Here is a 26,021-nt window from a genome sequence, read left to right as displayed (position 1 = left end):
CTAGCAAGAGTTTCGAAAAACCGACAGATCCAGGATCATGTTAAATCATCCGGCTAAACGAGTAATCCATGTGCGAAAAATACCCCCCAGATCTCTCAGCTCACCAAAACATTATGAGGGTGGTCTTAGAAAAAACAGAAAAATCAACAGTTCTGGAAATGTCTGCTGTGACAGAATGAGAGCACCAACAAACCATGGAATTAAATGAGTTTAATTAACAGCAACAATCTGCTTCTCATTGTGAAACTGGCTGGAGTCTGAAGCCCCGATTTAGCTGGTCATTTGTTGGCTCGTTTCACGCCTCATTTCTGTTTGGCTGCCATTTAATGAAGAAAGGAATCCATTCGGAGGAGTGAATCCTTAAGAACAGGGCTATTAAAATGACGGGAACAGGAGTTAATTAGCAGTGAGAACTGGTCACTGATTAGGAAAAGGGTTAGAATGAAAACCTGCAGCCCTCCAGGCCTGGAGTTCGACACCCCTGCACGAGACCGTCCTGAAGGAAATGTGACGCACTGACACACACACTCACCCATCATCGAGATATCGGCGTTTTCTGTATCGGGGGAACCCTGTAACGTGACGTCGAGATCTCTTGAAAACCGGACACTTTGACGAATCTAACGCTTTCGCTCTTCCCCGTGGACTATAGGGTATGGTTGGGGAGAACGCAAAGCAAAAACAGTAAAAGACGGTGAAAAAAACTAAAAATAAAGAAGTCTAAACAATAAATGCATGGAAAACTAAGAAAAGGGAATGAAAAAAAAAACTACATAAAAACGGAAACTAAAAAACAATAAAGCAAGAAAAACAGCAGTTGCAGCTCCACTCCCATCCTTATTTTTCTTTTACTCGGGTAGTTTAAGTACCAGAACAGCAGTCGACCACCGGGGCCACGTCAGTAAGTCACAGTCCACTGAACGCATGGTGATCAGCGTCTGATGCCCTCGGCGGGAATCCACACCTGGACCACCTGCAAGCTGCACACTTGCTGTGCGAAGGCTCGGCAAACAAACCCAAGGGCCCTTGAGCGGAAAGGAGGATGCGCCAAACACCATAACTCAAAGTAAATCAATACATGAATCGCTTAACGTTGAAACAATACGTTATGATTTAAACGATGAATATCTTTTAGCTCATGTGATATATGCGATCAGACAGAACTTCCACTCTGAGGCAGTAATAATATTTACAACGATAACTCGCATCAAACCACAAAAAAAAAAAACATATCGAATTTTAAAATACATCTTCCTTATAGTTTCATTAAGATAACAAGGTACAATTTTGAATGTAAAACGTGGTAAAACTCGCCTGAATTCTGAGATTGACAAGTAAATGCCGTCTTCGTGACATCTTTCAAGGCTAACCCCGTGTCGCGTCGTGTCGCTGAGACCTCGGAATGCTGCTTGAGTATCTTCCGACAATTGGCAGCGTTTTTCATTTCAGGACTATGCCGTATTTTAAACATTTCAAATTTCAGTCATCAACGCCGTCGAGCACTTCCGGTTGTTGTTGTTTTTCAAACGCCATGCGCGAGGGCGCTCTTTCCACGTGACTTTTGTGTGTCGATCTCGTGAGATTTCACGTCTCTTTTTTTTTGCCGCCTTCCCGCCAACGGCGCAGCTTCATGTGCTTGTGCATTAAGCAGCAGATTTCGGTCAGTTACACCTTTTTTTGACTAAACCTGTCCATTATTGGGAATGGATGGGCACTGACTCGAAAAAATAATAATATCTGGATTGTTTGTATTTATTTTTTAGGATAACCGATTCCAACAAGGTAGACTCAACGTGTGTCCGCAGCGCATCCGCGGTTTGTACCTTGCAATGCGCCTGAAATTGTCAGGATTTACTCCGCGCGCCGGATTAATTAAGCACGTTTGAGAAGGCTGTATTATGTCTTATATACTCCTCTTTACGTAACGCTGTAGTCACTGTGAACATCCTGAGAAAACATGGCTAGCTTTTGTGCAACCAATGCCAGGGGTGGGCAGCGTCTGCCCTGAAGGGTCTCAGTGGCCGAGTGTTTTTGTTTCTACCCAGTTTCTTAATTAGAAGTCAGTTATCGCTGCTGAAACACAGTGGGATTGGGATGATTCTCTGAGCCCACTCCATTGTCATTCGAGGCAAGGCAGGAGGCAACCCAGGACAGAGCACCAGTGGCCACCAGTTTGGAATCACCAGATGTTCAGAGGTATCACGTTTACATCTTTGGGGAGGTTTGAAGGATAAACCCAGGCAGACATGTCTGTAAGTGTGCAAAGTCCACATAGACAGTGACCAGGCGTGGGGATCAAGCCCAGAAAGTTGGATCTGTGAGGTAGCAGCACTAGTCAGTGTGATATCCTTTACATGCTCTATAACTCTGTGACAGCCATTGTGATTTTCTGCTCTGTAGAGTGTTGGACCGGTAACATCACTCCAGGAGAGGCCCACTACTGTAAATTCACAAGCTAATTAAAAAGGCAGGCTCAGTTAGGGGAGGTTAAGAGAGATTGAAGACAGGACTGATGACCATCATGAACAACACTGCACACCCTCTCTATGACACACTGGAATCGAGTTCTTTTATCTAACCATTTATTTAGCAGAAGTGTGTCAAAAAACACAACTGAGGCTCCTTTATACCTAAAGCAGTAAGCCTTTGTAATGCCCCACAATGACTGCTCAATTATCTTTTACAGTATTTCATTAGCTTCTTTTAAAAGCTAAATTTCTCCCTCGGGACAAGTAAAATACAATCTACCATGCTCATATATACCAACGGTGATATGCTCTTAAAATGCCTCACTGTCGTTGTCGCTCGTCTTTATCTTTAGCCAAGTCAGAAGTTTTCTTTTTTTAGTTTTCTTTCTTTTTGGATATTCTGTTACATATTTAAGAAGGGCTTTGGTGTGTCTTGTAATATTTATTTATTTGTTGAGGTTTTGGGAACAAGTACAGTTTTATCTGTCTTTGCTACCCCTAATTACAATGATATATTCAAAATCTAAGTAATGCAGATAGCTGTGGGCTCCTTCTCATTGATGTCTGCATGTTCTCTCTCTCTACATATAGTTAGCAGAATGATATATTGCTTTTTGGATTTCCTTTTTATAGGATATTGTACTTCAGACAAACTAGAATTCAGAAAGGTCAACTGAGGTCAGAAGAAAGGCAGGAAACAGGAAATAATGACGACACCATGCCGAGCACCAGTCATCTCAGCTTTCACATTGCGGACCTGCCTTAAGTAAAGCAGGAGTACAGATTTGGCGATAACGGTAAAACCACACTAATCAAACGCACATCAAAAGATACTGGAACACTCATCTGAACCTGAGGTGGTACAGATTGTCCTGATCAATCTAGTTCTGCCTGAAGGAAAACACAGAGAATGCAGGAAATCCAAAAGACACATGGTCATTTGAAAGACTGTCTGCCAAGAATACAGAGGTAAAAAAAAAAAAAAAACTAGGCTTTCACAATTTCTTAATAAGCTAACCCCCTATACACCTAAAGCATAGCCATTCTGCTGAGACTCGTTGCTTTTCACCCAAAGGTATGGAATCTCTCAGTACATTTTTTAACCATCACCTGTTCCTTTGGTCTCGGGTTGGTTGGTGGTGTAAAATTGCGTTAATGTGAGTATGTACAGTATGCGTACCCTCTGATGGATCGACACCTCTTTAGAAGACAATAAGTGCATTTCTTTTTCCTAATATTGACAAGTTAGGCTCAGGGTTTCCAGTACAGATAAGGAGGCAAACAGCTGGCTGGTTTATCAACTTTTTAACTTCATCTTTACCCAATTTTCTTAACATTATCAATCAATTATTAATATCATGAATGTAAAGTGGATGGCACAGTGCTTAGTGCTGCTGCCACCAAGATGACATGACACGAGATGCTAGATGTGTCCCTCATGCAATTACAGATACAGAAAGCCGCACTATTAATCATTATGTCTTATATGTGTAACAGAATTACATTCTGTACAAGAACAACAATCCAAGAAAGAAGTCTCGCAGAAGCTCAACAGAATGCCCAGGCTCTTTTAAAAGGGAACAAGTGGCATCCTGCTGTTCATTCAACTGAGTGAGCAGGTAGCCTCAAATCTTACCTCAGGGTCTCATTCAAATGCCACTCTGGGTCCAAGAAAGTACTTCATTCCAAGACCACAAGAGGCCACTGTGGACTAGTGCCCCTGGGCTTTTGTTAGGAGTATGAAATGGAACTTTATGTCCACTCATGTCCCATGTGAGTCTATAATCGGGTGGTGAAATTACTTGACAGTTTCTGTGATAGGCTGGTGAAGAAAGAGCGCTGAGAACAGGCCTTGGGTAGAAAGTGGAAAGGTGGAAAACCAGACCGGGTCAAAGACCACAAAGTGTGTTAAGAACAGTGTAGGTGGTAAATGTCCAGAGTCTGAAAAAAGACTGGGCAATGAAAGAATAAAAAAGCACTGAAACGTTTGTGGTCAGAAGTTCATAAAGAAATGACAGAGAACCAGAAAGTGCTAATGAAAAGAGATCATTAACTTAAAAATAATCAAACGAATAATAGTAGTATAATATAGGGCACGACATTGCTGAGCCGAGTTTTGATCCCCAGTTCATCTCCTTCCACATCAGAATATTCACATTCCAGCTGTTGACCTGGGAAAGAGTCACGCACACGTACATATTTAAGATGTGCAAGTTACCTTCTTCCATTTATTTTTTATAGCAAAAAAAAAGATCTATTGCATGCCTACAGGACAGAAATATAGGATAACAAGCAGACTTACAGGAAACAACCTCTCAGAAAGTTCAAGGCAAAAGTAAATCTGCAGATTTTAGCTTTTACGGGAAAAACCAGGATTGTGGCAAGCGCTCATCTGTTACTTTAGTGTTATTTACACCAAAATGTAGAGCCGTTGACTGGAGTGCGGCCAATGGTTGAAACATGTAGAATATTGGGGAAAATCACAGAAGGTGTTTTGCTTCTTTACAGGCAAAGCAGAAAGCACTGACCACTGCCATCTTCACTGGAAAACTGCATTCAGTGTAAGTTCTTTCATATGTTTCTTTACCTGCCTTTTAATAATAATACTTTAGTGTTTATCATTTCAGTCTTGTAAGAAGATGGCAAATACATGAATGCTTTCTTCTTAGAAAACCATTTTCTACCATTTCAGTTTATTTAGAGTGAAAGCTCAGAGGCTCCTGAAAGCAGAAGCCGCAATCAGATGAGGCTGCGAAGTTGTGTCCTACTGTTGGTTCGCTGACTGAGTGACGTCATGGCGTTGATTTTCTAGACACTGCCAGAGGTTTAGAGAAGGCGTTCATCCGCAAAGACTGTGCCAGAGTCAAGTGAAATGAGTCACTTAAGGTCTCACAATGAAACCATAGTGGGGCAGAACTAGAGAGCGTCTTATAATGTGGCACCTTTTAGTCGTCCCAAGACGCACTACAGATGCACCAATTCCACAGTATGAACTCGTGTCAACTGAAGCAACTCCCTTTACATAGTGAGGCATTTTTAAGTGGTGTTGATGTTTTTATATAACATCTTCCCAGACTGAATACTACCTAAAGTCCATTTACACAAGCAGTATTATGCTAAATGCCTGCATATTTCTACATTCTGGAAGTTCTGGAATGTGAAGAGACTCACAGAGGGACACACACAGGGGTAGAAATGGGGCTAGACTAACAACTGTATGTTTTTACCACATACTAAAGCTACTTCAAGACAGTTTCCAGATGTTCATACTAACTATTTCTACATCAGTATAATGTGGATTCTGACAATAGAAGCAGTTCACTCCCGTGTCCTCCATGGAAACAGTAGTGGGATTGAAAAGTGACATTTAGGTTTTATATACTGTAGCTCCTTTCTGTACTGTATATCAATCTAAAGCACTTTACAGACACAGATTGTTTCTTTTTGTCTGCGGCAAGAAACCTGGCAACTGAAGCCTTGCATTTAAGGTCACACAGGGAGGCCGTTTTGGGATTGGCTGATGACCTTGTGTTTTTATGTAGTGCCTTTTTATAATGTCTTCCACTTCAAGCCACTGCACAGATTCAGATACAACGTAAGCCCCGAAAGGTAAAATAATGTGGTCAGGGTCACCAAAGGAGGCAGCAGTAAGACAAAGCAGTGGCCATGATTTCTTATTTAGTGCCTTTCTTTACTATAACCAAAGTGGTGGCTCTGAGGGTAGGGATTTGCACTGGTAATCGAAAGGTTTCCAGTTCGAATCCCGTAAATGGCAAACAGGACTCTACTCCGTTGGGTCCTTGAGCAAGGCCCTTAACCTGTAAATGCTCCTTCCTGGGTATAACGTTAATCTGCATCCAGCCCTGCATGTAGGCCCTTCAACCTGGAGGGAAAAACCTGGCACTCCAGCCACCATAAAAACAATCTTCCACTGTTCTATTCCATCTGAACTCGTGTGGTGCTGAGGTGTCACCCGCTGCACGGCTGCACTCGGGTCCTAATCTAGGATCCTGAGTTGGTTTGTCATGTAGTGGGTACGGCAATGCGCTGTATCAGTGCCTGTTCCTAACCTCTCTCTCTTACTATAACCCAAGACATTTCACATGAACAATGTGAGCCACAGAAGCTAGTGGTGGTGGACCTGCTGTGTCTATTGTTTATACCACTAGGGGGCTACACTCTATGTCAGTCATTCATGTATTTCCATTCTATGTATTATCCATCCATCCATTTTCTAACCCGCTGAATCCGAATACTGGGTCACAGGGGTCTGCTGGAGCCAATCCCAGCCAACACAGGGCACAAGGCAGGAACCAATCCCGGGCAGGGTGCCAACCCACCGCAGGACACACACAAACACACCCACACACCAAGCACACACTAGGGCCAATTTAGAATCGCCAATCCACCTAACCTGCATGTCTTTGGAATGTGGGAGGAAACCCACGCAGACACGGGGAGAACATGCAAACTCCACGCAGGGAGGACCCGGGAAGCGAACCCGGGTCTCCTAACTGCGAGGCAGCAGCGCTACCACTGCGCCACCGTGCCGCCATTCTATGTATTAGTTTTTCAATATTTAAACATTTAAAAATGTATCTCTCTATTATAAAAGAAAATTTTGAGACAAGACTATTGCCAAAAGATTTTTTCAGGTCCCACCCTCCTCTCAACCACTTTCAATGACACCCACGGTCTTCTCACCTCTCATTCGTGTGAATGCTTTTGTCAAACACAGCTCTCAGCTCTTATCCATTTTTACATTTTCCTCACTTTAAGTTGCCAAAAAAAGAAGACTTATTATGTCCAAATCTAATTGAAGAATTTCATCCTAAAGGGTGATCAACAGAAGAAATGAGTACACGGACAATCCTAGCACCGAGAAACGAGGAAGTCAAACGAATTAACATGAAAATTGTCGATCGGTTACTTCTGCAAATTGGTTAAATGTGTATCAATAGACTATGCTGTCGAACAATTCTGACATGTACAATTTGAACAGGCAACAACAAAGGTAATGTGGGACGTCTTCAGGGGATAACATTAGACACCAAAGGAGATCTTGATGTGCCATTCGTATTAAAATGTTTCCAGTTTCCCTTTAGAATAGCTTTTGCTATGACAATTAACAAATCACAGGGACAAACATTAGAAAAAGTCAGTTTATTTATTAGAGAGAAAGAAACGATATTCACTCACGGGCAGTTATACGTTGCATCGTCACAATGTGAGTCCAAACACGAAATCAAGATTCAATGCAATATTATAAAAAAATAAATTTAAAAACTTGTTTTTGCTGAAGTTTTACAGTAAAAGTGTAAGTTTAAAAAGTATTTGTGTGTTAACTTCAAAGCCAAACAGAACAAAAAACGTATAACGCAACACATACCTCTAACGCAACTTGAAACATAATTTTCTTTCAATTTATTACGTTTTACTATTGTTTGCGGTGGTTAATAACTCACTGTAATGTAAAATAGTTATTTCCATTATGCATATGTAACGATTCCCATGAAAATAACAATCTGTTTAAATTGTACATTCACTTCCCCGTACGCGAGCAGCAGAACCACAAAGTCTGGGGGTTGGCAAGCAAAGCAAGCAGGGAGCAGAGCCCCCTAGTACTTATTAAAGTTTACTGTAGCTGTATAGCACATCAAAGCAATATAAAATGGTATTTTTTACATAACATGCTTATTCCTGCTATAAAATGTAAATCTGACTAAAGGCAATACTGTATAGTCCGATATTCATTTGTATATGGTGATGCAGTGATTAGCTCTGTATTCTGCATTACAAAGCCAGACCTGGTCACTGTGCGGAGTTTACATGTTCTCCCTGTGCTTTTTTGCCACAGCCTCAACGAGGTTTAGAGTAAATTAGCTAGCAATTTTAAATTGGCCACATCTACAAGCAGAATTATGTATGCCCTGCCATGGTGTGGTATCTCATTTAAGGTTTGCTCTCTGGTTTGAGTCCTGCACTCCTGGAATAGACTGAATATGAAAGAATAAATATTTTAAGATAACTGACATCTTTAGTGTGCCAAAATTCCTTATTTCTACTTCAGGGAACATTCTACCAATTTAACTGTCCTATGTGCGTGCTTAGGGCGGGACGATGGCGCAGTGGGTAGCGCTGCTGCCTTGCAGTTAGGAGACCTGGGTTCACTTCCGGGGTCCTCCCTGCGTGGAGTTTGCATGTTCTCCCCGTGTCTGCGTTGTTTTCCTCCCACAGTCCAAAGACATGCAGGTTAGGTGCATTGGCGATCCTAAATTGTCCCTAGTGTGTGCTTGGTGTGTGTGTGTGTTTGTGTGCACCCTGCGGTGGGCTGGGGTTTGTTTCCTGCCTTGCACCCTGTGTTGGCTGGGATTGGCTCCAGCAGACCCCCGTGACCCTGTAGTTAGGATATAACAGGTTGGATGATGGATGGATGTGTGTGCTTATTGACTGATTATTATTTTTAACAGGCATGTGCTTGTACTTCCTAAACATGGCCAACTGATCATAACCCTGTGTACAGGTTTATGATTTTTTTAATGACATGCTCCTTTTCTTCTTCGTAACACCTTGTGTTTTATTCCTTTCCTACAATGTTGCTTTATGTTATCTCCATTCTTCCCACGACAGTCCAAGTAGTTGTCTCCAAGCTGTCACTTCACACTGGTAATGGCTACTCTTCAGTCTACTCACTCCCAGTTCTTTCTCTTTATGTTTCATCCTCAGGGTTAGCACCACACTACATATGGGGCTGAAGTGCTGGATTGGTGGGTGCCTGCAGTAAAGAGCCAACTTCATTTACCATCAGGGTGTGAGAGACATGAGTTTAAATGCAGCAGTGCTGCCAGTTGACTATGAGGCGGTAGTCAATCCGCCTTCTTTCTTCCTAAATGCACATGTTTATTTGCAGTGCTTTGATCAGGCTCCGGTTCAAGTTGTAATCTTTTAGATGTGCATTCTGTTGGAGGTGGCGCTACCCAGACATCAAGCTGTGTGGTCTGTGCCTTTCCATAAAATAAGCCAGAAGCTGCTTTTTTATTTTTTTAATCTTTTCTGATGTCACAAGTCCTCCCGTCCTTTGTTAAGTTCATTCAGGAGTCTTCCCCGATTGTTTACTGCCTTCACATTTGGACTCTGAACTAAAAGCACAAAATGGAGACATTAAAGCAGAAGGGCATAGAAACTGAGGGAGAGAAAGAGACGCCCAGAGAGAAAGGGAATTGAGGATTGACGAGGGACCAACACCTCCACTCAGCTGAGATACCAGCCTGAGGATCTGATGCCACATTCACGTCACCTGCCATCATATTAGGATTTGCTCACATTTCTTTACAAGGGCCACACTGTTTTAGCATTTCATTTTTACACTTCTTAGAATGCAGTTTCATTTAGAGGCTGGTGTGGGCCGCAATAGCTGTGCTGTCACTCTGAGGCTGATTTGGAATGCAGTGCCCCAGATATGAACATGAGGTTAATTTAAGACACAGTGTCCCAGATACTATGAATAGTCTAATTTGAGATGTAGAGGCTTGCTGCCATGATAAGGCAGCTTTGATCCGTTACATGTGGTTCTCCTGCTCCCGATGTCTCTGCTCCGTTTCATTTACTATGCGTGCTTTGCCTTGGCAGCAGAAGACATAGCCAAGCCTGAATTCACCCACTTAAGGAGGACACACTCAGAAGACTGGGCATCTGATTAGGGCATAAGTAGACACCATGTTCTAGAATTACTACCCCAAAAAGTTCTGCTATCCATTAACACTGTATGCTGGACTTAGTGGAGGGAAGAAGAAGAAGAAGAGGAATACAATTTATTTACCTAGACACCATGACAGTCCATATAAAATGGACATTCTTAGAACTAAGCAAAGGATTGAATCATCCAGGCAGTGCGGTGTACTGGTTAAGGCTTTAGGCCTCAAATGCTGAGGTTGTGGGTTCAAATCCCACTACTGAGACTTTGAGCAAATCCCTTTATCTCCAAAATTAGAAAACAAAAAGGAATATCACCAATGGTATCTCAAATGTTATGAATCATCAGCCAAATAAGTAACTGTAAGAAATTAGAAGCCAAATATATATGAAGTCCTAAATGTCCTGCAGACGGTGATTCAGGCTCACTTGGATCCACTTATCTGTCGCACTTATCATTTTTCACCCGGGACGCCTTGTCTCTTTTTTTGTTAAATCCTAGCTCAGTGATGTGAGGAAGTAGTGGGCTCCCCTCAGGCGGGGTCAAAGTGGCGAGAAGAGGTCACGTGTTTAGTGTCAAGGGGTTATCCAAACCCATGAGACTATAAATGTTTCTTAAACATCCCTCATCCATTTCCATATCCATAAATCCAGCCTTGGGGTGACCTCTGTTCCTTCACACTGCTGTGATAGCCTTCCACCAGGTTCTGACATAACAGTAAGGATTTGTGCCACAAATTCTATTTATTATTTTGTTTATTCCAGCATATATTTTTATGTCAGCATTGTGGTGTAATAATTAGCTCTGTTGCCCCAGAAATCCAGAATGTCACACCCAGTTCATGCCTAAGTTACGTTTTCTTGTTCTTCTCATGTCTGTGTGGGTTTCTTTCTGAGTACTTTGGTTTTCTGGTAAAATCTCCAAAGATGTGTGCGTTAGAAGCTTTGGTGAACCTAAATTAGCCCTGAATGAGTGTGAGTGGGCTGGCATGGTGGTGCAGTGGGTAGCGCTGCTGCCTCACAGTTAGGAGACCCAGGTTCGCTTCCCAGGTCCTCCGTGCGTGGAGTTTGCATTTTCTCCCCATGTCTGCGTGGGTTTCCTCCCACAGTCCAAAGACATGCAGGTTAGGTGCATTGGCGATCCTAAATTGTCCCTAGTGTGTGCTTGGTATGTGTGTGTGCGCGCCCTGCGGTGGGCTGGCACCCTGCCTTGCACCCTGTGTTAGCTAGGATTGGCTCCAGCAGACCGCCATGACCCTGTAGTTAGGATATAGCGGGTTGGATAATGGATGGATGGATGGATGGATGGATGAGCGTGAGTGCGGACAAGTGCATGACTGGCCCTTTAAGTGGACTGGCTCCCTGTCCAGGGCTGTTTCCCAGTGCTACTGGGATAGGCTCCAGCCCCCTGCATCCCTGAATTGTGTTAAGCCATTCTGAGAGTATTGTTTTATATTTACTTCTTTAGAAGTTGTGATGTGGCTATAGCAGGGGTCGCCAACTCCATTCTTGGAGGACCACCGTGGCTGTAGGTTTCCACTCTAACTCTTTTCTTAATGAGTGACCTGTTTTTGGTGCTAATAAACTTCTTTTCAATTCATTTTAATGGACTTCTTCTTGAAGACCCGGACCCCTTAATTGTTTCTTTTTCCTTAATTAGCAGCCAAACAATAATGAGATACAAAATGAGCCAAAGCAACTGGTGTCCATCATACAGTATCTGAAAATAAAGAAAGGTGAAGGTGTCAGGAATGTCGCTCTGCTCAGGTCCCCAGAACATTTGACCACAACTGTTAGGAAAGAGAAAATCAACAGTTTCATAAATTTCTGCTAATGCACCAGAAGAACAGCAACAAGCCACAGAATTAAAGAACAGGTTTAATTAATGACAAGAATCGACACCTCATTAAGGAGCTGCTTGGAGTGAAACTGTTTTGGAGTTAGAGGCCCTGACTTAGATGGTCTTCTGTTGGCTCCCTCACTTCATGTTTCATTTCTGTTTGGCTGCCATTTAAGGAAAGAAATTAAGAAATTCAGGGGAACAAATCTTAAAAGAGAAATCAATTAAAATGAATTCCCAAGAAGTTAATTAGCAGCACAAACAGGGCACTCATTAAAAAAAAAAAAGGGTTAAAATGAAAACCTGCAGCCACGGTGGTCCTCCAGGACCGGAGTTGGTGACCCCTGGGCTATCGGGTCTGTCAGGCAGTGACATGCCAGTGCCTGCACAAATCAAACCTGGACAGGTCCTCAAGCTCCAGACAGGCGGTTTTGGCAGGACAAGACAAAACAAAACAGTCGGTACCTGCTGGTGATTAAGTGTGTCTAGAGTCCCCACTCACTGGATTCTGTTTCTGCAGTCCTGCCCCGACACTCCAAAACCAAAAGCCCACATTTGTTGAATTTGCTGGTATCCATCTATTCATCTACTACTGAGCCCACTTAATCAACTGCAGGGCAGTCGGGACCATAGCCCAACCGAGCAACATTGAGCACAAGTGAGAAACCACTGAGCCAGGGTCAAGTCACTGTGCCAAGATTCATCTGCATGTTGTATTGACTGAAAATAAAAAAATAAGAAGAATGGCAGCCTTTGTAGATCCAGCCAGGTAAAGTTAAATCTCCAGAAGCCATTCTTCCATTTTCTAACCTGTGTATCTAGTTCTACATCAGGGGTCACCAACCTTTATGAAACTAAGTGCTACTTCAAGGGTACTGAATAATACGAAGGACTACTTGTTTGATACTAACTTCCTGAATAACATGAAGTGGCACAGTTCACCTTTAATGATATTATTAATACATTGGACATTTTTCCTTAGCTTTTCTGCCATGTTTTTCTTTATTTTTAGGGGGTAAAAACTGTGTCTAGCTCCCCATCGTAGCTGCATTCGTTTGCTTGTCTCAGCAAAGAGTGAGATGGTGGTTTGTCTTGCGCACGATATTGAACTTTGACCGCAGACGACCTCCCAATCTACATCAGTGCAAGTGTTATTGATTCAAAAAGAAGAGAAACACAATTAAATACAATTTTTAGACGGAGCTCCATGGTGTCTAGTGCTATTTTTAGAACATGCCCTGTGGGCAACTTATGTGGTCCCTGCGGGCAACCAGGTCCCCGTGGGCACCGTGTTGGCTTACCTTTGTTGTACATTGTGGGGCACTGATGTCTATCACGGGAGCTCCGGGCACAGGTGTGAAACAACCCTGCATGCAACATCAGGAAAGAACAAACATTCATGGCCAGTGGAGCCGTTTAGAGCTGCCCGTCCACAAAATCTGTCATATTCTTGGAATGTGGAAGAAAACGCAAAACAAGTGGAGTGAAACACGTGTGAGCAAAAAGAGAACGTGACAATCAGCCTGGAATTTGAACCCAGGCACCTGCAATTGCAAGGCAGCGGCACTAAGCAGTCTGCCACTGCGCCACCCTTAACAGAATAATGTAGTAACTAAGTGAAAGAAATTAGGATGCATGATGGACAGATAAGCATAACATAACATTCCCAAACCCGCTTAATCAAGATAAGGGTCGCAGTGAGCTGGCGCCCATCCAGCAGGACCGGACACAAGGCGGATAAATAGATGATTAGAGATGATAACAAAAGAGGGAACGGGTAGATCAACATAGACAAGTGCTTCACTAACGAATAATTGGATTGGGATGGGGGGTGGATATTATCATCATCCCTTAACATTTACTAACACTGGCACTCAGCTGTAAATATTTTGTTTTTCACAGGGCAGAAATTGAGGTGGCATTCCCAGCTGGAATCTATTTGTGCATCTGGGACCAAGTAGGTATGTGAAATCTCTTGATGACATGCAGTTTTGTAATTTTGCCTGAGTAAGATGATATCTAATAGTGTATGGTAGCCAGTTGTTAATGTTAGGAGTAATCAGTAGTATATGGAGAGTATAAAAATGTTGGTTTGCAGGAGAGATGAATGGATGCATAACAAGGCAATGCTGTGCAGTATATGATTGCTCCTGAATGATTAGATGAACAGAACAGAGTTGTAAACTTGGATTGCTGAGGAAGTAGATGGCTGGATGCAACTATTGATAATGAAGAGAAGAGGAAAAGACAACAGATGAAGAGATTAATTGAATTCTTCTTCTTTCGGCTTCTCCCGTTAGGGGTTGCCACAACAGATCATCTTCTTCCATATCTTCCATATTTTCCTGTCCTTGTCATCTGTCACACCCATCACCGTCATGTTCTCCCTCACCACATCCATAAACCTTCTCTTAGGCCTTCCTCTTCTCCTCTTGCCTGGTAGCTCTATCCTTAGCACCCTTCTCCCAATATACCCAGCATCTCTCCTCTGCACAGGTCCAAACCAACACAATCTCGCCTCTCTGACTTTGTCTCCCAACTATCCCACCTGAGCAGACCCTCTAATGCCCTCATTTCTAATCCTGTCCATCCTCGTCACACCCAATACAAATCTTAACATCTTTAACTCTGCCATCTCCGGCTCTGTCTCCTGTGCCACCGTCTCCATCCCATATGACACAGCTGGTCTCACTACCGTCACTTAGACCTTCCCTGTCACTCTTGCTGATACCCGTCTGTCACAAGAAGAGCTTAAATGGAGGTTTGAAATAAATGTACGCACAAACTGATGACCATACCAACAGACTAGATGAATGGGCAAATGTATACAATTATGGACATAAACATCATTTTACTTTTCATAGATTCATTTTGGAATCCCTTGTGAGGGGCACTACAGGGTGGTCCAGATCTAATTATGCAGATCCAGATCATCTGAATGATTTTGATTTATGTGAGGACGATTCTTCATGTCGTCAGTTCGCACAATTACTTCACGATGGTCCAGGATTTTTCGATGTAATAAACTTAATAAGTTATAGCGTAATGAAAATTGCATAATTACATCTGGACCACCCTATATATAACATTGCACAGGTAAGATTTAGGGTTTACCGCATAGCAATATCAGCACTCTTCCTTTCAGCTTTGTCGAATGGTCTTACTTTTGCAATTTCAAAACTGCATCTCACTTCCTTTGGAATATCTGGCAGCCCAAGCACCGATCCACCCACCCACGCCAGCCTTCGACCCCAAACACTCGCTGGTACGTGAGCACTTGAAGCAGATGCTTGTGTCACAGCTGCATCCCTTTGAATTCCTGGCAAGGTGGTGGCTGCCATAGTTTTTACAAGCCATAGGCACCACATGAGCGAGTACAAAGCGAGGCAAGCATTTTATCTGGGTAGTCCTGCCTGAAAGTGGGACTTTCCTTAGTTTATTTTTAAACATCAAGCCCTTATCTATGGAACAGCAAGACATGACTGTGAGCCGCAAGCATCCGATGGCAGGGTCTCTAAATACTGTAGGAGGCTTCATGTACACAACGTGAGGGTAACATTGAAGCGAAAACCACGAAAAGGGGGCTTTTGAGTGCTACAGGCCTAGAAGGCGTCCCCGTGGGCTCGGCCATGGCCACTAAAGCCAGTCGTGGGACTCTTTCATTAAACCTGAACAACTGCTCGCCTATCTGAGGACAACGAGATTCACAAGGTGTCACCCTCCACTCAAGTGACTCGAGACCTTAGTGAGAGGAGCAGGGGGAGCGCCAAAGATAGCAACAAGCAAAAAAAAAGTTTGGGAACCTCCAGCTTACAAAAAAGCAAACACTGACACGATGTTAGCATTGAGACTTCAGTGAGCACAATTCGGCAACACAGCCTATGAGTGACTGGGCCGCTTCTCCAGGGACTTGGTGGAGCAAAGGTCAAATGCAGCTTGGCTCCCACAGGGCAGATTTATTTGGTCATTGTGAGAACACGTCTGTGTGAAACTCCAAATGGAATTTCATGAAAACATCAGGCTGATGACATTTCACGCAGACGAGCAGAGAAAGAAAAAACAGTGCCACAGAAATTCCTTCTTAGTCATCCTGACTTTTCCTTGGAACAAAGATAATAACAACACTAATAATAATGCATTCAAATAAACACGTTTGAAAATGTAATTTGCACAAAACATTTACGGAATGTATAGTGTGGGAGTAATTGCATGTGCGTTTTTTTCTCTACGTATGGTCTACATGTCTATGCATACAAGTATATAAATAAATATATGCAACCCACAGTCCCGGGTTCAGAGGGGTTATTCATTTAAACAAATAACTTTCACAGCATTTTCCTTTACGTTTGTACAAATTCGAGTATAATTCTGTCTCCTTCACTCCTCCCAGGTGAGCTTTGCACTCCTCCACTCCCGACTCAGACTCTCGTCCAGGTGAGGTGAAGAGCTTCTTTTAACTTGGACCTGGGATTACACCGTCACCAGGAAGCTCTTCTGGGTGAGGTGGGACTTATACCTGACAGGACAGTCTAACCCCCCAGACCCCCCAGAAGCTCTTTCTAGCAACACCGAAGGACCCCAACAGGGCTACCCATCTGAGCTACAATTGCTGTGCAACCTAACAGGGTGTCCAAACAGGGGATAATGCCACCCAGCGTTCTGGGGAACATACATGGCCCTGGGAGGTGGTCTTCCTCTGTCCTTCCACTGTAATGGCTGCCCGGCCTGGAAAGGTACCACGAGCCAATACATCTGGAATGCCCGTCCGTCCATATACCCTGAATAGGTAAGTGTAAATAATATGTTGTATGTGTATATATCAATAAATATGTCATATCTGTGTACACTCACTGAGATAGCTAGTAGCAGGTCGGACCCCCTCTTTTCTCCAGTGCAGCCTGAGTTCTTTGAGACATGGATTAAAGAAGAAAATGTTCCTTTAACTCTTTGAGGGCTGAATAGTTTTCCAGTTTTCTGAAAAGCACACAAAGCAATGGTTTCACACAGAAATCAATATAAAACGTCCTTTGCTGCATGCCATGGCTACTGTCAGTGCCTGTTTGGCAGCACTGGCAGCAGCAGGGGCAACTCAGTGACCAGCAGGACTGGCTGCCTGGCTGTCTTCGCGCAACAGTAATGGTTGCAGTGTGACGCAATCTGGTTTGTAGCTCTTGTCATTGTTCTCCTGGGTGAACGTTAGCGTAGGCCCATTAGCTACACTGACATCTGTAGCACCACAATCAGCTGACGCTGTTCCCTTCAATTTCATTTCCGATCTCCTGATTATCCATCCATTATCCAATCCGCTATATCCTAACACACAATCACGGTGGTCTGCTGGAGCCATTCCCAGCCAACACAGGGTCCAAGGCAGGAATAAATCTTGGGCAGTGGACCAGCCCACAGCAGGGCACACACACACACACACACACACAAACACGCTAGGGACAATTTAGGATCGCCAATGCACCTAACCTGCATGTCTTTGGACTGTGGGAGGAAACCCACGCAGACACGGGGAGAATATACAAACTCCACGCAGGGAGGACCTGGGAAGCGAACCCAGGTGTCCTTACTGTAAGGCAGCAGCGCTACCCACTGCGCCACCGTGCCACCCCACTCACACTCATTCAGGGCTAATTTAGGTTCACCAAACCTTCTAACACGCACAACTTTGGAGATTTTACCAGAAAACCAAACTACTCAGAAAGAAACCCACACAGATATGAGAAGAACAAGAAAACGTAACTTAGGCATGAACTGGGTGTGAGATTCTGGATCTGGAGCTAATCACGACACCACAATGCTGACATAAAAATATAAGCTGGAATAAACAAAATAATGCGCCACCGTGCCGCCCAATCACCTGATTACTTACATCAAAATCCAACAACTCCGAGTCCGACTCAGTGATATGATACGTAAAACGTCGCCTGCAGAGTATTTTGTTTTCTGCATCTGCTTTGCTCTTTCGCCACATGTCGATGCCATTTGAAGGGGTGTTTGCACTTCGCTACTCACGCACGCGCAGGAAATCTCGGTCAAATGAACAAAGCTATCTTTAAAGAGAGTCAAATTAAAACATACCGGCGAGTTTTGTCACAGTTTACAGCTGACTACCGTCCTCCATCCCTGAATTTCGACAAAAGTTGACATCCGCCCTGAAAGAGTTAAGATTTGACATCCCGCAGCTCTGCTCCATCGAGATCTCAGGACTGTGCAGGCCATTGGAGTAGCCTGAAGTCATTGTTATGTACAGCCAATCAGCTTGACAAGATCCATGCTTTGTGGCATGGTGAATTACCCATTTGAAAACAGGCACAATGTGGTAATCAAGTGCTGCCCACAGAAAGTATCAATGCCCAGGGAGTTTGAGAGAAGAGTTGGTGACTAGGAAGTGTGGGCCAAAGGGCCTGTTCTCATAAAAATAAAAAAGAAGGCCAAATGGAGATCAGCTGTCATTGAGGTAGAAGAGTATAAATGGACTTACTCGGCATATACAGGTCTGTGTGTGTGTGTGTGCCTGTGAACACTTCCATTCACGCATGATACTGGCAGTGCTGGCATCCTAAGGGTTAGCCGCATCGAGTCAAACTGAGCACTTACCCAATAGCTGCGACAGATGAATGAATGAGTGAATGAATGAATGGATGGACATGAAGATGAATGAATGGATGGGTAGTTACACATACTCATCTCATATAAATACTTCTGAAAATATCGGCTCCCCCCTGCATTCCTCCTGCCTTATGGAACTAAATAAAGAACAAGCGAGCGAGTGAATTAAACCTGGTGGAATCCGACTCCCAAAGGGCCCAGCAGTAACGTCTGAGGATCGCTTGGCTCCCTTGCTCAGTACCTTCTTAAGGCCGACTCATGTTATTTGCCATTTTTTTTTTATCACGTGCAGGACTTCCACTTTGCCAGTTACGACAGCAGAGTGTCAGCGGGTCCTTATTGTTGTAACAAACCAAATGATTGATTTCAAATCACATATTCGGGTGCCATTCTGGGCCACATAGCTCGTAGTGCAGAATTCAGTCCTGTCATTAAGTTATAGTGTTAAATGAAGTAATGGGGCTTGGAAGAGAAAGTTATACTGAAGGAGTAGAGGACTCCCAGCACATGATACTTGGTGCAGATTACTTCCAGGTACTCTTCAGCTTGTACATTAATAATGCAACACTGATGGAAGTAATTAACATTTTTTTGCATTGAAAACCAATGCTGGAGGCAAAGTACAAATTAATCTCTACAACTGAAAAAAACATGCAGCATGCTATTTGTTGTTTTTTTTTTTTTATTTGGTAAACACACAAATGATAAGCTGAGAAAAGAATGAAGACGGTGTTGCCATGGTGGGCCATGAGGTGGTAGGTTCACTGCCACCACTGGTATTCTTGCGTGACCGTGGCAGCACTTATGCAAATTAACTGTGCCCATAAAATGCCGAGATGGTGGCCTCCATGGAAAGGCACTATATAAACCAGAGGTAGCCAACACGGTGCCCGCGGGCACCTGGTTGCCCACAGGGACCACGTAAGTTGCCCACAGGGCATGTTCTAAAAATAGCACTAGACACCATGGAGCTCCGTCTTAAAATTGTATTTAATTGTGTTACTGTTCTTTTTGAATTGATGTAGATTGGGAGGTCGTCTGCGGTCAAAGTTCAATATCGTGCGCAAGACAAACCTCCATCTCACTCTTTGCTGAGACAAGCAAACAAACGCAGCTACGATGGGGAGCTAGACGCAAAAATAAAAATAAAGAAAAACATGGCAGCAAAGCTAAGGAAAAATTTCCAGTGTATTAATAATAGCATTAAATGTGCCACTTCATGTTATTCAGGAAGTTAGTATCAAACAAGTAGCCCTTGGTATTATTCAGTACCCTTGAAGTAGCACTCCGTTTCAAAAAGGTTGGTGACCCCTGATATAAACTGATGTGTATGAAGTGCATGTCCCTCTAGTGGCTAAGATTCTGTACTGCAAACCATAAGTCTGCCAGGTCAGTTTCCCCATTGACTCTCCACAGGTGTTGAGATATGATAAAAATGTGCAGTGCTTTGGAATGGCATTCACAGTGTCAAATTAGTTTGCAGGTTCAGTCACCAGCGCTGATTCATTATGTGATGATGATGGAGTCGTTTCACCTGCCTTCATACAGACATATTGTACCTACAGGATACATCAGCAACACAACACAACTTAATACTCTCAAAATTTCTCATTGAGGGTCACAGAGGCCTGATGGTATCCTGCTGCGATAAACAGCTGTGGGTCTACCAGCCCATCACTGGGCCACACCTAACCAACTGAGAACTGCCAGTAAACCTACCAGAAAAACCTACAACACTTATCTTTGTGGATGTGGGAGGAGAACCGAACCCGGACACAGGGAGAAAGCACAAATGGCATGCAGACAACAACTGAGTGTTGAATTCAAACCATGACACTAGACCTTTTAAAACCACTTCAAACTTGTTGTGCCACCTAGCCAGGGTCCCGCTAATATAAATCCAATGTAGGGAAGCAGAGGATGATCTTGGATTTTGGTTCTTGTCATGCTGCATGATTTTGGATAATGATACACGGTGAGTCAAAATGACGTTAACATTTGAATGGCGGAAACAATTTATTCATAGAACATACTTGATATGTGCAGGATGATTTACAGGAATGTCTCGAGCTGTTGGCCATCATGTTCAACACATGGACCATATGAGGCACATAAATTGTCCACAAAAATTGTATACAAGTCTGTACACAGCAATACCATTAGTGTTAACATCATTTTGACTCGCCCAGAAAAAGGATAATTAATCCAAGCTGACGCTTTACTGTAGCAGACTGTGTCATGTGACATTTCTATTCTAGAACCATCTAATTGATATATAGGCCTACTTTTAGGCAACCATCGAAGAACACTTTGAGTTACGTTTATTTAGAACGGAAATGGACTTTCCGCCTCTCTAGTAGTCCACCAGTTTGAAAACAGTGGCACCAGATCATTCAGTGCTAGGGTGCCACCGTGGCTGCGCGTTTCACAAATAAATGGTTCAGTCTTTCTTCTAAATGATCTCATTTTTTTAGTTAGTCTTTTTTTTTTCACTTGTTTTGCATTCATAAATATGTGCTTGTGATATTTACTTGTAAACAAAATTCATAAACTTGGGGGTCCGGGGCACCGCTGCCATCTAGCGTTCTGTGGGAGGTGATGCTCATCCACACTTGTTCCCCTGGGCGCCCCGGCCGGGCAAAGGGCCCAAATACTGATGATCAGCGGTGAGCAGTTTCAGACATGGGTGCAAATGACATTGAATACTAAAGGGAGCAGCTACTTCAGTACAAAATTCACATGCGAGCTGATTAGTAAGAAAAGGTTTATATGAGCAGAACATAAAAAGAGCAACATCTTAAAAAGCAAGAAAAAGAACGATAATTAATGTCACGCACATAAGTGCATTCCCGTAAAAAACGCAGCAAACCCTTTTTGAAATTTCTGGATTGACACAAACAAAGGCAGAACATGAGAAAGAGCAGCTTGTTTAATAAGGGCAGGAGTCCAGTTCAAAGCAGAAGGTGTTTGAGGTGAACCCCTGCAGTTAAGGTGGTCCGCAGCACTGAGCTTGAGGACCACTTAGCTAAGCCTTTTATTACCAGTTAGCACAAAAATGAATGCAACATTAAAGAAGCAGCTCATTCAGTGCCATTTGCTCCTCACAGCTCATCACTGATTGTCAATAATTGGAAAGAAGTAAACTCCAGAGGACACATAGTCAAAGAAAGTTAACACTTAACATTATGGCAAAAAGTGCCGTTTCTCAAGTTTGATGACATGTAAATATCCCAGCACATATTTCTGAAAGCAAAATAAGAGAAGAAGGAGACTAATTGAACAGTAGGAGTAAGACTGAGCCACTTAATAGTGAAACTGGTTGGTGCCTCAGGACTGAGCTTGGTAGGCCCTGCTCTAGAACACATCACGCCACCACGCTGCTTAATAGGTGGCATGTGACAATCTGATGCCCAGAATGAATCTGTAGAACCTGCAGTGCGTGCATCTGTGCAACAGCGGCCACTGTCCCCTTAAAAGTGATCTTCTTCCGCTTGTATGCATTTAGTTAGACAGTGTTGCCATTGCTGGAAACATAACCAGAACTCTGTTTCTGGAATACCGTTGAGCTCCATTCGGCCTTTCCAGGAATTCGATTGTCACGCCTCATAAAAGTTGGCAGCGCACGCCGATTGCGCGTTGCCTCACTCACTATACAACGAACCCCCTGGATTGGGACCCGAGTGCAGCGGGTGACACCTCAGTAACACACTTTTTTTTTTTTTTACAGTGGCTGGAGTGCCAATCCTGCCAGCAACCCCCAGGTTTCCCTCGTAGTGCTTAATTAATTAATGGAGTGGTGGTGTGGCCTCCAAGTGTCGGATGCTCTAAATCTGAAGTCCTCCCGGTTTGACCCTGAGTCTCTCACTTTACCTGCCGACACTCTTACCTGAAAACCGTGGCCTGCTGATAGTTAAGGTGTAAAGCTCTCAAACAGCAGCCAAGACAGAAATTGCAAAGTGGGTGCGCCCGGAAACAACTGAAGGTGAACCGCCTTGAAGTTTAATGACGATCTGACTGAACTACAGCCTGGGGTCCACTTGATGACGCTCTTTAATAAACTTAGCCATTTCTACAGCACTGTCAGTGTTACGGTGGTTTGAGGAGAGCAATTGAAATAATTGACAATTAACGTCAATTAAATAAAAATGTTAGCGAGGGGCCTTACTTCTAAATGACCACCCCGCAGCTTTGCCCCTTGCTCTGACAGCTATCTGGTTGCCTGCTCAGTGGTGCTGCTGCCTGATATGAGTCACTTCACCAGCTGATGCTCATGTTTTAAAAATAGGCAACCATATGTACCATGTGAGTCAAACACCTTGGGGTGCTGCTCACTACTAAAATCACACGGTCAGTCCCCATCTAGTGCGGCCCTGCGTAAGTCACTCTGCCGAACAGTACTGACATGTCTGTGTTCTGCATTTGATGCATTCTCAAACATACTTGTGATTCCGTTCAAAGTAGCGAGACACCGCTGTCCATCCTGACGTCCTAAAACGCACAGCAGAAACCAACCCTGGACTGGCGTTCAGTCCATTGCTGGGCACTTCTCACACACATATTTACTGGGTCAGTTTAAGATTGCCAAGTTAACTTAACACACCCTTGGTGTATACCATTAAGACAGGGTACACAGAGAAGTACCCACATAGAACTGCCACACCAACAGTTAATGGGCATAGGATCTCAACACATGACGCTGGCACAATTTCAAGACGCTTGAGGGGCTCAAATATGTACAGTTAAATTTATCCTAGCACATAATTTATAATAATCAAGACGGTTTAGATGACGCCACACATGGACCAAGTGGTCCTGTAAGTGACCAGCAATGCCCACTGTGACAGGACGAGAGTTGTTTCTTACACTGACAGTGTGACACCCCTTAGACTTTGCAACGTGAGGCTTCAGGTTCAAAGCCCATCACTGACTCCCCCAGAGTCCTGCCCGGCGTCTCATTGTTAAAATATAAAAACAAATTATATGTTTTGTAAAATTCCGACCAATGTGTGTTCCAGATACATAAACCTGTAAATATGTCAATCCATTATGAGCCTCATTCTTGCCTTTAGAGTCTGCGAAGCCTGAGCCTTTTCTGGCAGCATGTGGTGCAAGGCAGGAACCGACCATAGACATACACACACATAAGAACAAGGATGTCTGATCTTACCGTATATAATGTATATAACGGAAATTGATAGCATTTGTCAAAACCGTTTTATTACTAAAGACTCGCGCCCAGACATTTCCAGCCATCGCGCTCGCACATCCGCCTCAGCTCGAGTGCGGCAGACAGGTGTGCGGTAAAGAGGCTAACGTACCTGCTTTCAGTTCGCTCCGCTGGCGAATGGGGTTGCTTCTTTTTCCGCTGCTAGCATTGACCAGTTACACAAATGTCCATGCAAGTGACAGAACAGCCGAGAATGTAGAGGACACTGACAGGACTTCAGCACGCACGCCACGAGTTCACGGTCAGCAAGCACAAGCGGAATAAAAGTCCACTCGCGCCCAGCTGCCCACCTTCACATGCCCTCGATCTGACAGCCCACCCAAGGACCGCGCAGAAGTGCGGCCAGAACACCCCCCCACCATCGCCCGGCTTCGCTGCATCCGCGATCAGCACTACAAATGTGCGCACACATCCAACTCATTCATGTTGTCTTTTCGAAGCCAAGAACAAAACTTCATAAAATACTTACTTTAGTAGCTGTGACAGTGGGCGCTCGCTCTCTCAGGCAGGATTAAGCGTCTGGGCGTGTGGCTAATGATTTTAACAGACCGCTCCTGTTACTGTTCGCCAGGTCTATAAACTTCGAGGGCTGCAACGGCGGCGATATAAAAGCTTTGATGCGGATCGGACGGAAATTGCCGAAGAGCCCGACTGAAAGCCGCGCGGCTGACGGAAATTGCCGAAGTACCCGACCGAACTGACGGAAAGGGGCCGACGCTCCAGCGCTTTGTCGAAACAGCCGAAGAATCAGCTGCCCTGCCGTCGACTCGCGGACACTACCGAAGCTTCATCCAGCATGTTGACAAGCTGACGGAAGCTGCAGAAAACGAAGCGCTTACAAGTTCTTCTTAGAATAACCGAAGAAGCTGTTAACATATGAGCGGCTTAAGGAAAAATTAAATAAACGCACCGTTTACTTGGCGCAACAAATCTTGTGAAGTTGCCCCACTTGATGTGTTTGGACATATCAGTTCTCAAGCTCTTTAATAAACTTAGTCATTTCTACAGCACTATCAGTGTTACGGGAAATCTGGGATTATTCTAATATAAGGAAGGTTGAACTGGGACTTCAACCTTGGACAACATGCACATAACAAGTCATGGAGGAGATGCAAAATTTATAACAAGGTTCATTGTCTCAAACAATGACTCATTTACACTATATTGTCAAAAGTTTGTGAACACTTGACCGTCACACCTATATGAGCATCTTGGAGATCCCATTCCAAAACCATTGGCATAAGTCCAAGGGTGGCGTCATTCACGATTCAGGGAGTGGATGTAGAGGTGGTGCACTCCTATGGGTACTTTGGGGGTCCGCATCAGTGTCAAGTTGGACTTGTTTCATAACACAAAGGAAATATTTAAGGAAGGGCAGAACAGGCTCTTTTTCCTTAGGAGACTGTGTTCCTTTAATGTGGGAAGTGACATCCTTCATATCTTCTGCAGCTCTGTGGTGGTCAGCGTGCTGTGCTGGGCTGGTAACTTCACTTCGACAGAGGCCCAGCGACTCAACAAGCTAATTAAAAAGGGCAGGCTCAGCTATGGAGCACCACCTGGAGGTAATAGTGGAGAGAGGATAGAGACAAAACCGAGTGCCATTATGAACAATGCTGCACACCCTCAATCTGACACACTTACACAGAGAACTTTTAGCCAACAAATTATTTAGCAGGGTTGTGTCAAGAAACACGAAGGGGGCTCCTTTACGCCAACAACACCACCCCTATATAGTGCCTTACTGGCTCTTTGATAGCCAATCAGAAGTGTGTTTTTATTTTCTTTCATTCTCATGTTTGTTTATATATTTATTTATTGAGCTTTTGTAAAAAGCCAGATTACCTCCTGGGGGGAAAAGTTCTATCTATCTGTCTATTAGTAAGGGTATTCATGTACTTTTGGCCATATAGTGCGTATTCAACCCAGAACCTTAAAGCATACTTTTGGAAAACTCTTCAGAATGCATATGGACAAGTAGAGAGCATATGATGGAAGACCTCGTCTGACTAAGCCACATTCGAGTGATTTGCTCTTTTCCCATTGGTGCTCTCGTGCTTACCACTGCCCCTTAGAAACTCTGGCTCAGGCCAGTTATTACCTGTTTTTATAAGACGTTATTAATGGAGTAAATGTGCTTGAGGAGGGCATGCTTCTTTAGGTGTTCACTCCGTTTTTT

The 26,021-nt window shown here is 43.7% G+C and overlaps 1 protein-coding gene and 1 long non-coding RNA gene across 9 annotated transcripts in view; one reads left to right on the top strand and one right to left on the bottom strand.

The window, feature by feature from the left end:
• Positions 1 to 24,425, bottom strand: part of myocd (myocardin) — a 209,576-nt gene extending 185,151 nt beyond the window's left edge. For all 6 annotated transcript variants that reach the window (XM_039739177.1, XM_039739181.1, XM_039739182.1 and 3 more), the window contains exon 1: positions 24,315 to 24,425. The gene's annotated coding sequence lies outside the window, so the exon portion shown is untranslated. The remainder of the gene's footprint in view (positions 1 to 24,314) is intronic.
• On the top strand, positions 866 to 24,490 carry LOC120517087. 3 transcript variants are annotated; one of them, XR_005630987.1, is made up of 5 exons: positions 866 to 1,066; positions 4,977 to 5,029; positions 13,903 to 13,961; positions 16,391 to 16,786; positions 24,417 to 24,490. It is a non-coding gene; the product is annotated as an uncharacterized LOC120517087 (long non-coding RNA). The 3 variants fall into 3 exon arrangements; XR_005630988.1 differs by lacking the exon at positions 866 to 1,066 and adding an exon at positions 1,612 to 1,660; XR_005630986.1 differs by lacking the exon at positions 866 to 1,066 and adding an exon at positions 1,639 to 2,196.
• Positions 24,491 to 26,021: the final 1,531 nt, after the last annotated feature.

The sequence above is a fragment of the Polypterus senegalus genome, chromosome 17 (genome assembly GCF_016835505.1).
Source record: "Polypterus senegalus isolate Bchr_013 chromosome 17, ASM1683550v1, whole genome shotgun sequence".
Lineage (NCBI taxonomy): Eukaryota > Metazoa > Chordata > Cladistia > Polypteriformes > Polypteridae > Polypterus > Polypterus senegalus.
This window is presented reverse-complemented; position numbering and strand designations above follow the sequence as displayed.